The sequence below is a fragment of the Ranitomeya variabilis genome, chromosome 3 (assembly GCF_051348905.1).
Source record: "Ranitomeya variabilis isolate aRanVar5 chromosome 3, aRanVar5.hap1, whole genome shotgun sequence".
Taxonomy (NCBI): Eukaryota; Metazoa; Chordata; class Amphibia; order Anura; family Dendrobatidae; genus Ranitomeya; species Ranitomeya variabilis.
Window position 1 is genome coordinate 762,061,395 of NC_135234.1, and position 16,087 is coordinate 762,077,481.

The 16,087-nt window shown below is 47.2% G+C and overlaps 1 non-coding gene across 1 annotated transcript; it reads right to left on the reverse strand.

The window, feature by feature from the left end:
• Nucleotides 1-10,647: 10,647 nt before the first annotated feature.
• TRNAP-AGG (transfer RNA proline (anticodon AGG)) lies at nucleotides 10,648-10,719 on the reverse strand. The gene has a single exon. It is a non-coding gene; the product is annotated as a tRNA-Pro (tRNA).
• Nucleotides 10,720-16,087: the final 5,368 nt, after the last annotated feature.

Consider the following 16,087-nt stretch of genomic DNA (forward strand, 5'->3'; position numbering starts at 1 on the left):
CTCAACGGAAGGCACAACCGGTACCTCATACCTGCGCAATAATGACCGATGAAAAACGTTATGAATAGAAAAGGATGCAGGGAGGTCCAAACGGAAGGAAACAGGGTTAAGAATCTCCAATATCTTATACGGGCCGATGAACCGAGGCTTAAACTTAGGAGAAGAGACCCTCATAGGGACAAAACGAGAAGACAACCACACCAAATCCCCAACACAAAGCCGAGGACCAACACGACGGTGGCGGTTGGCAAAAAGCTGAGTCTTCTCCTGGGACAACCTCAAATTGTCCACCACCTGCCCCCAGATCTGATGCAATCTCTCCACCACAGCATCCACTCCAGGACAATCCGAAGATTCCACCTGACCAGAGGAAAATCGAGGATGAAACCCCGAATTACAGAAAAACGGGGACACCAAAGTGGCAGAGCTGGCCCGATTATTGAGAGCGAACTCTGCCAATGGCAAAAAAGCAACCCAATCATCCTGGTCAGCAGACACAAAACACCTCAGATATGTCTCCAGGGTCTGATTAGTCCGCTCGGTCTGGCCATTCGTCTGAGGATGGAAAGCGGACGAAAAAGATAAATCTATGCCCATCCTAGCACAGAATGCCCGCCAAAATCTAGACACGAATTGGGTCCCTCTGTCAGAAATGATATTCTCAGGAATACCATGCAAACGAACAACATTTTGAAAAAACAGAGGAACCAACTCGGAAGAAGAAGGCAACTTGGGCAGAGGAACCAAATGGACCATCTTAGAGAAACGGTCACACACCACCCAGATGACAGACATCTTCTGAGAAACAGGCAGATCTGAAATAAAATCCATCGAGATGTGCGTCCAAGGCCTCTTAGGAATAGGCAAGGGCAACAATAATCCACTAGCCCGAGAGCAACAAGGCTTGGCCCGAGCACAAACGTCACAAGACTGCACAAAGCCTCGCACATCTCGTGACAGGGAAGGCCACCAGAAGGACCTTGCCACCAAATCCCTGGTACCAAAAATGCCAGGATGACCTGCCAACGCAGAAGAATGAACCTCAGAGATGACTCTACTGGTCCAATCATCAGGAACAAACAGTTTATCAGGTGGGCAACGATCCGGTCTATCTGCCTGAAACTCCTGCAAGGCCCGCCGCAGGTCTGGAGAAACGGCTGACAATACCACTCCATCCTTAAGGATACCTGTGGGCTCAGAGTTACCAGGCGAGTCAGGCTCAAAACTCCTAGAAAGGGCATCCGCCTTAACATTCTTAGACCCCGGTAGGTATGACACCACAAAATTAAACCGAGAGAAAAATAATGACCAGCGCGCCTGTCTAGGATTCAGGCGCCTGGCGGTCTCAAGATAAATCAAGTTTTTGTGGTCAGTCAATACCACCACCTGATGTCTGGCCCCCTCAAGCCAATGGCGCCACTCCTCAAAAGCCCACTTCATGGCCAAAAGCTCCCGATTCCCAACATCATAATTCCGCTCAGCGGGCGAAAATTTACGGGAAAAGAAGGCACAAGGCCTCATCACGGAGCAGTCAGAACTTTTCTGCGACAACACTGCCCCAGCTCCGATCTCAGAAGCGTCGACCTCAACCTGAAAAGGTAGAGCAACATCAGGCTGACGCAACACAGGGGCAGAGGAAAAACGGCGCTTAAGCTCCCGAAAGGCCTCCACAGCGTCAGGGGACCAATCAGCAACATCAGCACCCTTCTTAGTCAAATCGGTCAATGGCTTAGCAATATCCGAAAAACCAGCAATAAATCGACGATAAAAGTTAGCAAAGCCCAAAAATTTCTGAAGACTCTTAAGAGAAGAGGGCTGCGTCCAATCACAAATAGCTTGAACCTTGACAGGATCCATTTCAATGGAAGAGGGAGAAAAAATATATCCCAAAAAGGAAATCCTCTGTACCCCAAAAACACACTTAGAACCCTTCACACACAAAGAATTAGACCGCAAAACCTGGAAAACCCTCCTGACTTGCTGGACATGAGAGTCCCAGTCATCCGAAAAAATCAGAATATCATCCAGATACACAATCATAAATTTATCCAAATAATCGCGAAAAATATCATGCATAAAGGACTGGAAAACTGACGGAGCATTTGAAAGACCAAAAGGCATCACTAAATATTCAAAGTGGCCCTCGGGCGTATTAAATGCGGTTTTCCACTCATCCCCCTGCCTGATTCGCACCAAATTATACGCCCCACGAAGGTCAATCTTAGAGAACCACTTGGCCCCCTTTATGCGAGCAAACAAATCAGTCAGCAACGGCAATGGGTATTGATATTTTACAGTGATTTTATTCAAAAGCCGATAATCGATACATGGTCTCAAAGAGCCGTCTTTTTTTGACACAAAGAAAAAACCGGCTCCTAAGGGAGATGACGATGGACGAATATGTCCCTTTTCCAAGGACTCTTTTATATATTCTCGCATAGCAGCATGTTCAGGCACAGACAGATTAAATAAACGACCCTTTGGGTATTTACTACCCGGGATTAAATCTATGGCACAATCGCACTCTCGGTGCGGAGGTAATGAACCAAGCTTGGATTCTTCAAAGACGTCACGATAGTCAGACAGGAACTCAGGAATTTCAGAGGGAATAGATGATGAAATGGAAACCGCAGGTACATCCCCATGAGCCCCCTTACATCCCCAGCTCAACACAGACATAGCTCTCCAGTCGAGGACTGGGTTGTGAGATTGCAGCCAAGGCAATCCTAGCACCAAATCATCATGTAGATTATACAGCACCAGAAAGCGAATAATCTCCTGGTGATCCGGATTAATACGCATAGTTACTTGTGTCCAGTATTGTGGTTTATTATTAGCCAATGGGGTGGAGTCAATCCCCTTCAGAGGAATAAGAGTCTCCAAAGGCTCTAAATCATACCCACAGCGTTTGGCAAAGGACCAATCCATAAGACTCAAAGCGGCGCCAGAGTCGACATAGGCGTCCGTGGTAATAGATGACAAAGAGCAAATCAGGGTCACAGATAGAATAAACTTAGATGGTAAGGTGCAAATGGAAACAGATTTATCAAGCTTTTTAGTGCGCTTAGAGCATGCTGATATAACATGAGTAGAATCACCACAATAGAAACACAACCCATTTTTCCGTCTAAAATTCTGCCGCTCGCTTCGGGACAGAATTCTATCACACTGCATACTCTCTGGCGACTTCTCAGTGGACACCGCCAGATGGTGCACTGGTTTGCGCTCCCGCAAACGCCTATCGATCTGAATAGCCATTGTCATGGACTCATTCAGACCCGCAGGCACAGGGAACCCCACCATAACATCCTTAATGGCATCAGAGAGACCCTCTCTGAAAGTCGCCGCCAGGGCGCACTCATTCCACTGAGTAAGCACAGACCATTTACGGAATCTTTGGCAGTAAATTTCCGCTTCATCTTGCCCCTGAGATAGGGACATCAAAGTTTTTTCTGCCTGAAGCTCCAAATGAGGTTCGTCATAAAGCAACCCCAAGGCCAGAAAAAACGCATCCACATTGAGCAACGCAGGATCCCCTGGTGTCAATGAAAAAGCCCAGTCTTGAGGGTCGCCCCGGAGCAAGGAAATCACAATCCTGACCTGCTGTGCAGGGTCTCCGGCAGAGCGAGATTTCAGGGACAAAAATAATTTGCAATTATTTCGAAAATTCTGAAACCCAGATCTATTCCCCGAGAAAAATTCCGGCAAAGGAATTCTCGGCTCAGATACAGGTGCATGACAAACAAAATCTTGCAAATTTTGTACCTTCGTGGCGAGATTATTCAAACCTGCAGTTACACTCTGAAGATCCATTAAAAACAGGTGGACACAGAGCCATTCAAAGATTAGAAGGAGAGAAAAAAAAAAAAAAAAATTTCAGCAGACTACTTATTTCTCTCCTTTCTCAGCCAAGGATTTTAACCCTTTAGTGGGCCGGTCAAACTGTCATGATCTCAATGGCAAGAGAACATAGCATAAGCATATATAGGAACTAGCTCTTGGAAGATGGGAACTAAGCTGACCATGAACTAAACCTAACGCACAACTAGCAGTGGCCGGGTAGCATGCCTACGTTGATTCTAGATGCCCAGCACCAGCCGGAGGACTAAATAATGCTAGCAGAGGAAAATATTAGTCCTAGCTCACCTCTAGAGAAATACCCCGAAAGGAGACAGAGGCCCCCCACATGTATTGGCGGTGAATTAAGATGAAATAACAAACGTAGTATGAAAATAGGTTTAGCAAATTTGAGGTCCACTTACTACATAGCAGAAGACAGAAAGGACACTTTCATGGTCAGCTGAAAACCCTATCAAAACACCATCCAGAAATTACTTTAAAACTCTGGCATTAACTCATAACACCAGAGTGGCAATTCCTGTTCACAAGAGCTTTCCAGACACAGTAACGAAACTACAGCTGTGAACTGGAACAAAAATGCAAAAACAAACATGGACAAGAGTCCAACTTATCTAGTAGTTGTCTAGGAGCAGGAACAAGCACAGAGAGGCTTCTGATAACATTGTTGACCGGCAAGCAACTAACAGAGCAGCAAGGTTATATAGCGACTCCCACATCTTGATGGGAACAGGTGAACAGAGAAGATGAAAACACCAGTTCAATTCCACCAGTAGCCACCGGGGGAGCCCAGAATCCAAATTCACAACAATATACACTGCTCAAAAAAATAAAGGGAACACTTAAACAACAGAATATAACTCCAAGTAGATCAAACTTCTGTGAAATCAAACTGTCCACTTAGGAAGCAACACTGATTGACAATCAATTTCACATGTTGTTGTGCCAATGGAATATACAACAGATGGAAATTATTGGCAATTATCAAGACACCCTCAATAAAGGAGTGGTTCTGCAGGTGGGGACCACAGACCACATCTCAGTACCAATGCTTTCTGGCTCATGTTTTGGTCACTTTTGAATGCTGGTTGTGCTTTCACACTCATGGTAGTATGAGACGGACTCTAAAACCCACACAAGTGGCTCAGATCGTGCAGCTCATCCAGGATGACACATCAATGTGAGCTGTGGCAAGGTTTGCTGTGTCTGTCAGAGGCTGGATGCGCTACCAGGAGACAGACCAGTACACCAGGAGATGTGGAGGGGCCCGTAGGAGGGCAACAACCCAGCAGCAGGACCGCTACCTCAGCCTTTGTGAAAGGAGGAACAGGAGGAGCACTGCCAGAGCCCTGCAAAATGACCTCCAGCAGGCCACAAATGTGCATGTGTCTGCACAAACGGCTAGAAACCAACTCCATGAGGATGGTCTGAGTGCCCAGCGTCCACAGATGGGGGTTGTGCTCACAACTCAACACTGTGCAGGACGCTTGGCATTTGCCACAGAAGACCAGGATTGGCAAATTCACCACTGGCACCCTGTGCTCCTCAAAGATGAAAGTAGGCTCATACTGAGCACATGTGACAGAGGTGACAGAGTCTGGAGACGCCGTGGAGAGCGATCTGCTGCCTGCAACATCCTTCAGCATGACCGGTTTGGCAGTGGGTCAGTAATGGTGTGGGGTGGCATTTCTTTGGAGGCCCGCACAGCCCTCCATGTGCTCAACAGAGGTAGCCTGACTGCCATTAGGTACTGAGATGAGATCCTCAGACCCCTTGTGAGACCATATGCTGGTGCGGTTGGCCCTGGGTTCCTCCTAATGCAGGACAATGCCAGACCTCATGTGGCTGGAGTGTGTCAGCAGTTCCTGCAAGATGAAGGCATTGAAGCTATGGACTGGCCCGCCCGTTCCCCAGACCTGAATCTGTTTGAACACATCTGGGACATCATGTCTCGCACCATCCGCCAACGTCACGTTGCACCACAGACTGTCCAGGAGTTGGCGGATGCTTTAGTCCAGATCTGGGAGGAGATCCTTCAGGAGACCATCCATCGCCTCATCCGGAGCATGCGCAGGCGTTGTAGGGAGGTCATACAGGCACGTGGAGGCCACACACACTACTGAGCGTCATTTCCTTGTCATGAGGCATTTCCACTGAAGTTGGATCAGCGTGTAACTTCATTTTCTACTTTGATTTTGAGCATCATTCCAATACAGACCTCCGTGGGATATTAGTTGTGATTTACATTGATCATTTTTAGGTTTTACTTTTCTCAACACATTCCACTATGTAATGATTAAAGATTTACAACTCGAATATTTAATTCCGTGATATCTAGGATGTGGAATTTTAGTGTTCCCTTTATTTTTTGAGCAGTATATATTTTTTATTATGCCAAGGCGCAGGCTGGGATTAATAAAGATATCAGATGGCAAACATGAAGACCTTCAGAAGGTGCCCCCAACTGCCATGGCATCCCGCTATCACAGCACCCAATGTATAGCTGTGCCACTTCTCATTCTCTTGCAGAGACCACTAGAGCACTTTATCCAACACTTCAGTTCCTAAAATCCGACCATGTAGGCCATGTTCACACTGAGTTATTTGAAGGGCTGTGATCATACAAAAAAAAGTTTGGCACCGCCATATAGGATCTCTCACATTCAAATCTGAGATAAATAGATGCAAGATCAAGACATAGACAGATGTCAGTGGTGCAGCCTCAGGCTTTTGGCCTATAACGTCAAACTATCGAGAAAATAGAACATTAAGTGGGGGAATTTATCAAAATCAGAATGCTTTGTACCCGTCACAATACAAATTCAGCTGGTGTAAGATGCAGGGGCGGACACATCATTGGTGCAACTTGTGGAGCCATATTGGGGCCAAAGAGGTAAGGGGGCCCACATCCACCTGAAAAGCCAGTGGAATTTTGCATTATGATGAGTTATTCGACTGCAAAGGGGCCCCTAAACTATTCTTGCACAGGGGCCCTTTTCGGTCTGTGTCCGCCAGTGGTAAGATGTATTTTTGGACTTCCCATGTGCCACAAACTGAAGCGTCCACTCCGTAAGGTCCTGCTAACACATTACAAAATGGTGCAAAAAAAGTAAAAGTTGCAAAATTTTCACGAAAAATGTGGCATGCTCCAAGTTTTGCTATTTTTTTTGCTTATAGAGCCCATGATAAATTCCCTCCTAAATCTACACATTCTGCAGGTTTAGAGTTAAGCCATACAGGAATGTGGGCGTTTTTTCCGCGGTTAGTGATGGCAGCAATGTGTGTGACCCCACTTCCACTGTGTTATTTGTTATTACTCTCTGCTCGGTGACAATGATTAATGAGGGTCTTATTATTCACATTATTCAATATTAACTCATTACAAGACCTCATCGCTTAATCCAAGAACTAACTCCATAACTCACGGATACAAACCCGGGGCGTAATATCTGCCGCAGATGCTGGAGGAAACCGATAACCAATACACCTGCTAGATGAGGTCTGGTCGGGTCGCCCAGCTGTTCTGCATGGTCGCGCTGCCTGGTACACACTGCTGACAACCGACACCTTTAATCATGGTTGCTAGCTTCTGGAGATAACCTAAAGGGAAGGGTGGGAGCGTGACGTTCACAAAGTGCTGCAAAAACATGTTTCGGCATAAACCATGGACCCTTTACAGGCCACCGTCTTACCCATACCCCAATATAGTCAAGGGGAAAGAAGGTTACAGGAGCGGAGGTACGAAGAAGAAGGGGAGGCACATGGAGCAGAGATACTAAGGGGGGAGACACCTGCATCACTGGCACTAAGGGGTGGGATGGGGTGACACCTGGAGCACAGGCAGTAATGGAGTAGGGGGACACCTAGAGCACAAGCACTGATGGGTTAGAGGGGACACCTAAAGCACAGGCAGTAATGGGGTAGGGGGACAACTAGAGCACAGGCGCTAATGGGGTAGGGGGACACCTAGAGCACAGGCACTAATAGGGTAAGGGAGACACCTAGAGCACAGGCAGAATTGGGGTAGGTGGGACATCTAAAGCACAGGCACTAATGGGGTAGGGGGACACCTAGAGCACAGGCAGTAATGGGGTAGGTGAGACACCTGGAGCACAGGCACTAATAGGGTAAGGGAGACACCTAGAGCACAGGCAGGAATGGGGTAGGTGGGACATCTAAAGCACAGGCACTAAGGAAGGGGGGTGACGCCTGGAGCACAAGCACTGATGGGTTAAAGGGGACACCTAAAGCACAGGCAATAATGGGGTAGGGGGGACAACTAGAGCACAGGTGCTAATGGGGTACGGGGGACAACTAGAGCACAGGCAGTAATGGGGTAGGGGGATAACTAGAGCACAGGCGCTAACGGGGTAGGGGGACAACTAGAGCACAGGCAGTAATGGGGTAGGGGAACAAAGAGAGCACAGGTGCTAATGGGGTAGGGGGGACACCTAGAGCACAGGCAGGAATAGGGTAGGAGAGACACATGGAGCACAGGCAGTAATGGAGTAGGTGGGACATCTAAAGTACAGGCACTAATGGGGTAGGGGGACACCTAGAGCACAGGCACTAACGGGATAGAGGGGACACCTAAAGCACAGGTACTAATGGGGTAGGGGGGACACCTAGAGCACAGGCAGTAATGGGGTAGGAGAGACACATGGAGCACAGGCAGTAATGGGGTAGGGGGGACATCTAGAGCACAGGCAGTAACGTGGTAGGGAGGACACCTAGAGCACCAGCACTAAGGAGGTAGGGGGGACACCTGGAGCACAGGTTCTAACAGGGTAGAGGTACACCTAGAACACAGGCACTAATAGGGTAGGGGGGACACCTTGAGCACAGGCACTAATAGGGTAGGGGGGACCCCTAGAGCACAGGCACTAACGGGGTAGGGGGGACACCTAGAGCACAGGCACTAACGGGGTAGGGGGGACACCTAGAGCACAGGCACTAACGGGTAGGGGGGACACCTGGAGCACAGGCACTAACGGGGTAGGGGGGACACCTGGAGCACAGGTTCTAACAGGGTAGAGGTACACATGGAGCACAGGCACTAAAAGGGTAAGGGGGACACCTAGAGCACAGGCACTAATAGGGCAGGGGGGACACCTAGAACACAGGCACTAATAGGGTAGGGGGGACACCTTGAGCACAAGCACTAATAGGGTAGGGGGGACACCTAGAGCACAGGCACTAACAGGGTAGGGGGGACACCTAGAGCACAGGCACTAACGGGGTAGGGGGGACACCTAGAGCACAGGCACTAACAGGGTAGGGGGACACCTAGAGCACAGGCACTAACGGGGTGGGGGGGACACCTAGAGCACAGGCACTAACGGGGTGGGGGGGACACCTAGAGCACAGGCACTAACGGGGTAGGGGGACACCTAGAGCACAGGCACTAACGGTGTAGGGGGACACCTAGAGCAAGGCACTAACGGGGTAGGGGGACACCTAGAGTACAGGTACTAATAGGGAAGGGGGGACACCTTGAGCACAGGCACTAACGAGTTAGTGGGGACACCTAGAGCACAGGCACTAACGGGGTAGTGGTACACCAGGAGCACAGGCACTAATAGGGTAGGAGGGAACACCTAGAGCACAGGCACTAACGGGGTAGGGGAACACCAAGAGCACAGGCACTAACGAGGTAGTGGGGACACCTAGAGCACAGGCACTAATAGGGAAGGGGGGACACCTTGAGCACAGGCACTAACGAGTTAGGTGGGACACCTAGAACACAGGCACTAACGGGGTAGGGGGGACACCTAGAGCACAGGCACTAACGGGGTAGGGGGACACCTAGAGCACAGGCACTAACGGGGTAGGGGGACACCTAGAGCACAGGCACTAACGGGGTAGGGGGACACTTGGAGCACAGGTACTGATAAGGAAGGAGGGGACACCTTGAGCACAGGCACTAACGAGTTAGGGGGGACACCTTGAGCACAGGCATTAACAGGGTAGTGGTACACCAGGAGCACAGGCACTAATAGGGAAGGGGGGACACCTGGAACACAGGCACTAACAGGGTAGGGGGGACACCTGGAGCACAGGCATTAACAAGGTAGGGGGGGACACCTAGAACACAGGCACTAACGGGGTAGTGGTACACCTGGAGCACAGGCACTAAGAAAGGGGGGCTGGACACCTTGATGAGAGGGGGAGGGGGGCACATAGAGCATACTGATTAAGGGTGCTGTATGAACCAGTAACGTGCTGGTGTTTTCACTATGGATATTATCTGGATGTATTTCAGGATTTTAACATGTTCGAATAAAGATTTTACGTTTTTTTCCGTGTAGACGGGTCTACGCTTATTTTCTTCGTACGTGTTTCCCGTCCCTGGCGGTGGCGTTGATCCGTGCTCCGGAGGATTGCAGGCTGTTGTAGTGAGGTGGCTATTCCATATTTCTCTCCATTTAAAGGGAACCTGTCAGCTGCTATAACGCTATTATCCTGCCAGTTAACCCTAAATATGGAGACAAATAGCATTATCTGACCTGACAGGTTCCTTTTAACTAGGCTGATTTCGCTTGCAGGAGTCTGAGAAAGCGGTCTGACAACCCACAGGACCCCTTTAAGGCAGTAATTGGGGTTGTCATGCAGTTTACTGTAGTTATCATACTGCAGAACAGAAGCATGGGTTCCAAACGTGAAGAATTCCCTAATATATCAATAATATAAATCATGTAAAACTAAAACATAACAATATATGTATGTAACACAAAATATAATAGTAATTGGAATATACATAGTAATTAAAAAAAAAAAAACACAAAAATTGGGCTCGTCCGGGATTTGAACCCGGGACCTCTCGCACCCTAAGCGAGAATCATACCCCTAGACCAACGAGCCGCTTGTTCATGTGTGTTTCAGCCTTTGTACATGAAGCTTATCACGTGCTGCTGGTCAGCCACTCCTGATCTGTCGCGCTGGTCATGTGATCTCATCTTTCGTCTCTGCTAAGTTCAGTCCTTTCTGTGCAATCTATCAAGAACGGCCGGGAGCTGTGCGGTAGGTAACCGGAGAGGCGGGAAGTCACTGCCGCCTCCTACCGACAGGGATTCTGACTGTAAGCAGGAAAGTACTGGATCCACTCACTGCACATACGGGTCAGAAAGTAGATGGAAGTGCTCAAAATTGATTGGTAGCTGGAAAATGGCGGGAACGAGTGACGTAAATAGTGGGCGGTGCCAAGCCTGGCACTACAGTATATAAACGCTGCTCCTTGGCAACAAATTTTCAGACTGTGGTTGTACCACGCGTGAGTTGTGTGTTCTTCGTCAAAGTTCGTGTTTGGATAATATATTATCTTGTCACCTTATTAAATTATTGGATCTAGTCCTAGTTTTTAGCTAGAAATATATATAAAAAAATGATGGTCAGAATTCCTAGTTGGCAAGTATAAAGATTTAAGGCATTTTTTACGATTAAATGTTTGTAAGTCATCCAGACGCCACTTCGGCTTACATCTGTGTCTCTGGGACGCCCATTCTGGTGGTGAACGTTGACGTTGCTGTGTTGGTTCTACGTGACCTGTTGGGGTTCATTTGAATTGGGGGTAGATGTGCAATACTGGGGCGCGGCCACTATACTGTGGTGGAGCTGTGCTGTGTAGCCCCAGAACTAAGCACTTCTGGCCACCACTTGGAGCAGCTGATCAGCAGGGGTGGTAGGTACCGGATGTTACACCCCACACCGATCAGATATTGGTGATGTATCGTTAGGCTAGGGTCACACCACCGTATATTCTCTCATCGGCTAATCACACTCTGAACGGAGTTTGATCAGAATGGGAGCCGATTTTCTCAGAGGAGGAGTCTCCATTTTGTCAGTTCGTGATAATCAGACTGACTCTGATGAAAAAGTCAGACGTGCACAGCCCCATTAAATAACATTGGTCCGAGTGTGATTTGATGTTTTTTTCGGAACGCATTTGGGCCGAAAATACGGTTTCCTGCTCGAGCCCTAAGGATAGGCCATCAGTGTAAAAGTTCAGGAGGACCCCTTTAAGTCTTTATGAACAGACAGCCTATAGACATGTTTTGCAAAGACCTCATGGGGATACGGCCAGGGTTAAAGCAGGTGCAGACTGGTGTAGATTCTCTCTTGTGAGAGAATCAGGCCGACTATGCAAATGACACTCCGATCAGAGATTGAGCATAGTGCAATCCAATTCTCTCAGATGAGGAGAAGATGGAAAAAAGTGTCTTCATCTTCATTCTGAGATGCCGTGGAACTCTGACAAGACTCAGGTGTCTTCCGAGTGCAGTCCGTTTTTCCACGCACCCATTGACTTGTATGGCCATGTGTTATCCAAATATCAAATCAGACTCGGACATGCTGCAATTTTTTTTTTTTTTTACCTTAGACTAAGGAAATCGAATATAAGTGTGCTACCGTAATCTCCGATCCTCCCAAGACTTCCTATTCTCCACACTTATTCGTTCCTCACACAACTGCCTCCAAGATTTCTCTCGAATATCCCCCATCCTCTGTAATTCCATGCCTCAACACGTCTGATTATCCACCACCCTCGGATCCTTCAGACGGAACCTGAAAACCCATCTCTTCAGGAAAGCCTACAGCCTGCAATAACCATTCTGCCGCCTCACCACCACCCGAGCTGCCGCCTCACCACCACCCGAGCTGCCGCCTCACCACCACCTGAGCTGCTGCCTCACCACCACCAGAGCTGCCGACTCCCCACCACCAGAGCTGCCACACCCTCGACCTTTTGTCTCCTCCCCATTATCCCATAGAATGTAAGTCCACAAGGACAGGGTCCTCTCCCCTCTGTACCAGTCTGTCATTGTAAATTTGTTTACTGTAAACGATATCTATAATCCTGTATGTAACCACTTTCTCATGTACAGCACCATGGAATTAATGGTGCTATATAAATAATAATAATAATACCCCATGAAATAACATTGGTCCATAATGTGATCCGATGTTTTGTCTGATGACACTTGGAGAGAAAATATTATGGTGTGAGCGAGCCCTTATGTGCAGGGTAGGTGAGCGGGATCATTGGTCGTGTCTGGATAATGGGATAGTACTAAGTTAAGATGAGCAAAACAAAAAAAAATAAAATTAGTTATGGATTTGACAAAAAATGCATAATCTAGTGAAATTTTTTGTTTTGAGGGCCATGAAAGGGGTTAAAAAGTAAGCATTATATACTTACCTGTCCAAGTTGACCCCTCACCTTTCATATTCCTTACACCGCTACAGCATCTCTGTTCTCCGCTTCTGTTCTTTGGCTCTGCCAGTGCAGAGATCTGTGAATTACCTTTGTCGTAATGTGGGAGAGGGGGTGAGTGACGCACATTGTAATGTATAGTGGCCCTGCCTCCCTAACGGTCAGCGCGTTGGACGACACACATTTTTGACTGATACATCCCCTATGTCAATCACTGGCTTCATCAGCAGAGGAACTGAAGAATACTTCGGCAGCATAAGGACAGGTGAACATAGACCAGTGATTCTCTCACTGGTCTTGATTAGGGGCATTCTGGAACAACTGATCCTGATTCATTAAAAGCCATAATACACAACTATGCATCTGGCATGATTCATTAAGGCCGGTTTCACACGTCAGTGGCTCCGGTACGTGTGGTGACAGTTTTCTCACGTACCGGAGACACTGACTCACGTAGACACATTAAAATCAATGTGTCTCTGTACATGTCAGCGCTTTTTCACAGACCGTGTGTCCGTTTGAAAAACACGGAGACATGTCAGTGTTCGTGGGAGCGCACGGATCACACGGACCCATTAAAGTCAATGGGTCCATGTAAAACACGTACCGCACACGGATGCTGTCTGTGTGCCGTCCGTGTGCCATGCAGGAGACAGCGCTACAGTAAGCGCTGTCCCCCCAGTGTGGTGCTGAAACCGCCATTCATTTCTTTCCAGCAGCGTTCGCTGGAGAGAAGGAATGAAAAATCATTGTTTTTTATTTTTTTTGTTTTTAAAATAAAGATCCTTGTCACCACCCCCCTCCCACCCCCTGTGCGCCCGCCCGCTGGAAATAAAATACTCACCCGGCTCCCTCGATGCTTCCTCTCAGCGCCGCAGCTTCTTCCTGTATGAGCGGTCACGTGGTATCGCTCATTACAGTGATGAATATGCGGCTCCACCCCTATGGGAGGTGGGGAGAAGGAATGAATTCCGGCTTCAGCACCAGATGCAGGGGACAGCGCTTATCTCTAGCGCTGTCTCCTGCACGGTCCGTGTGGTACCCAGTCGGCACACGGGCGGCACACGGCTGCCTCACGTGTGCCACGCTGATGTGCCACGTGAGCACACGGACACACGGACACGGATAACTCCGGTACCGTTTTTTCCTGCACCGGAATTATCTGGACGTGTGAGACTGGCCTAAGAAGGGTGCGAGTAATATTTGTAGCATCATGACTTTGATGAACAGGGGTCACTATTCCCCATCCCGAGAATGGCATGAAAACGCCAGAAGTCGCTTTTTCTTGTGCAACCTGAATTTAAAATAAAACAAAAAATGTATAAAAATGTCATCTAAAAGTAAATAATAAAAGAAAAAGCATTATTGCTTTCACACCTTCCACAATTTGTTAATTCTTTGGCGTTTTTTTTTTTGTGTGTGTGTTTTTCATTTGTGTCTTATTTTTCTTTATTTTGTGGCTTCTTTTAAGTCTATTTTATATGGATTCACCAGTTTTGTTTAGTTTTTAATTCATGTTTGTGGGAAGGGTTTGACTTCTCCAGATTTTTTTTGCTGATTTATCAATTGCGACTTTTATAAAACGTTGAAATATTTTTGCACAAATTTGCACTAAAAAAGCGCATAAAAACGATATGAGAGTATTTATTCTTTGCAAAATATGAGGTGGACAAGAACATGCAACCAAATGTGTCACTTAATGGCTCTGATTCATCAAGACCAGCGATGTTTATGCCAGTTAATCTAGTTCAGAAGCGAATGCCTTACAGATGAACTACGTGTGGAATAAGATAAGATTTTTCATAAGAAAAAGCAGCTTGTTGATTCCACACGGTAGTTCATCTGTAAGGCTTTCGCTTCTGAACTGGATTAACTCCTTTTCTTACAGGTTTTTTGTCCATTTAAGTAGAGATCAGTTTTCTTTTTTTTCTTTTTTTATGTCTTCTTAAATGCTGCAAATCTGGAACTATTATCTAGAAATATAAAAGAAGTCATTAATTTTTTCATTATATATACCTCTCTAATCGTTTGAATTGTTAATTGTGTGATATCATTGAACTTTGACACTGAGTCATCTGATCTGTTGGCGCTCATTTTTTGTAACCTAGCGTCCTTTCAAAACTATATATACCTGTGATGCCTGTATATTCTGTGTGGTATTTCCTGATGAAGGGGCCATGAGACCCCTGAAACGCGTTGAATAAAACCACTGTGAATCAACTATACTCTCCTGAAATTTATCTCCGCGGCAGCGCAGAATATTAACTACAAATCTCCCTCTGAAGACATTGAGTGGAGGGTGGCATGTAAGAGCCATCATATTGAATTGGGGGTGGGCTGTAGCGTCTGTCATACTTAGTAGTGGGCTGAGGGGGGCCATTATACTGAGTGGGGTCTATTATACTGTGTGTGGGTCTGTGGGAGTATCATTCTAAGTGGAGGTATCATACTGAAAGGCCATCATACAGTGTGGGGGCATTGTGGGGTTAGGCTCTTTAGAGGCATCATGCTGTGGGATTGTTATACTTTGCTGGAGGAACTGTGGAGTGATAATGCACATGTGGCGTTCTGTAGAGTAAAATTGTGTGGGGGGGATTCACTCTGGGGATATGATACTCTGTGTGGATGGGGGATTTTTTGGGAGCATCGTACTTTATAATGTCCATGAAAGGGGAATCGTAGATGCCAGGACATAGAGCATCGCATGTACTGTACGATAGAAAGGTGCCAGGATATAGAGCATTGCATGTATGATAGAAAGTTGCCAGGACACAGGGCATTGCAGCTATGATAGAAAGGTGCCAAGACATAGAGCATTGCAGCTGTGATAGAAAGGTGCCAAGACATAGAGCATTGCAGCTATGATAGAAAGGTGCCAGGACACAGAGCATTGCAGCTATCATAGAAAGGTGCCAGGACATAGAGCATTGCAGCTATGATAGAAAGGTGCCAGGACATAGAGCATTGCAGCTATGATAGAACGATGCCAAGACACAGCATTGCAGCTATGATAGAAAG